This window comes from Geospiza fortis, unplaced genomic scaffold (genome assembly GCF_000277835.1).
Source record: "Geospiza fortis unplaced genomic scaffold, GeoFor_1.0 scaffold154, whole genome shotgun sequence".
NCBI classification, from domain to species: Eukaryota; Metazoa; Chordata; class Aves; order Passeriformes; family Thraupidae; genus Geospiza; species Geospiza fortis.
The window spans coordinates 1532400-1532965 of NW_005054397.1; positions in this window are offsets into that span (position 1 = coordinate 1532400).

Consider the following 566-nt stretch of genomic DNA (forward strand, 5'->3'; position numbering starts at 1 on the left):
TGAAATTTTTCCTCTCCTCCTCGGCGGGCGGGGTCTGCGCGGGGCGGGGGGCGCTTCTCGGGCAGCGAGGGTGGGCACTGTCGGACAGCTGGTTTGGGGAAAAGCTTGAGCAGTGAGGTGTGGGTAAGCGAAAGTGAAAGTACGCCTTGGGGTTTGAGGTTGGGTGTTTTTAGGGGTGTTGGTGGTCTGCCTTTAGCCTACAGCTCGGTAAGTATGCCGCAAAGCTGCCTGCCAGACAGTGTTTATCTGTCTGGCACGGAGGAAGCCGACAGTGATGATTTGCAATTGCTGTAGAAAGGCTGTGCAGGAAACATCCAAATTTTGGTGTAAACTCCTCCACGCAGTTGCGTCCGGAAGAGAGAAAGAAACAAACCGGGACTCCGGCTGCAAGCGAGCACAGAGTAGCCGGACTGTGAGCTGGGCGGGCAGGAAGCTGGAGCAGCATCCAGCGGTGCCGCCGCTGGCTCTTGGGTGGGGTTTGGTGCCTGACCCGGCCCTTGCGCCTTTCAGCCTGCTCCTGAGCATCTCCCAAAAATGCATCGCTGCTCAGTGCCAGCCCTGCCGCC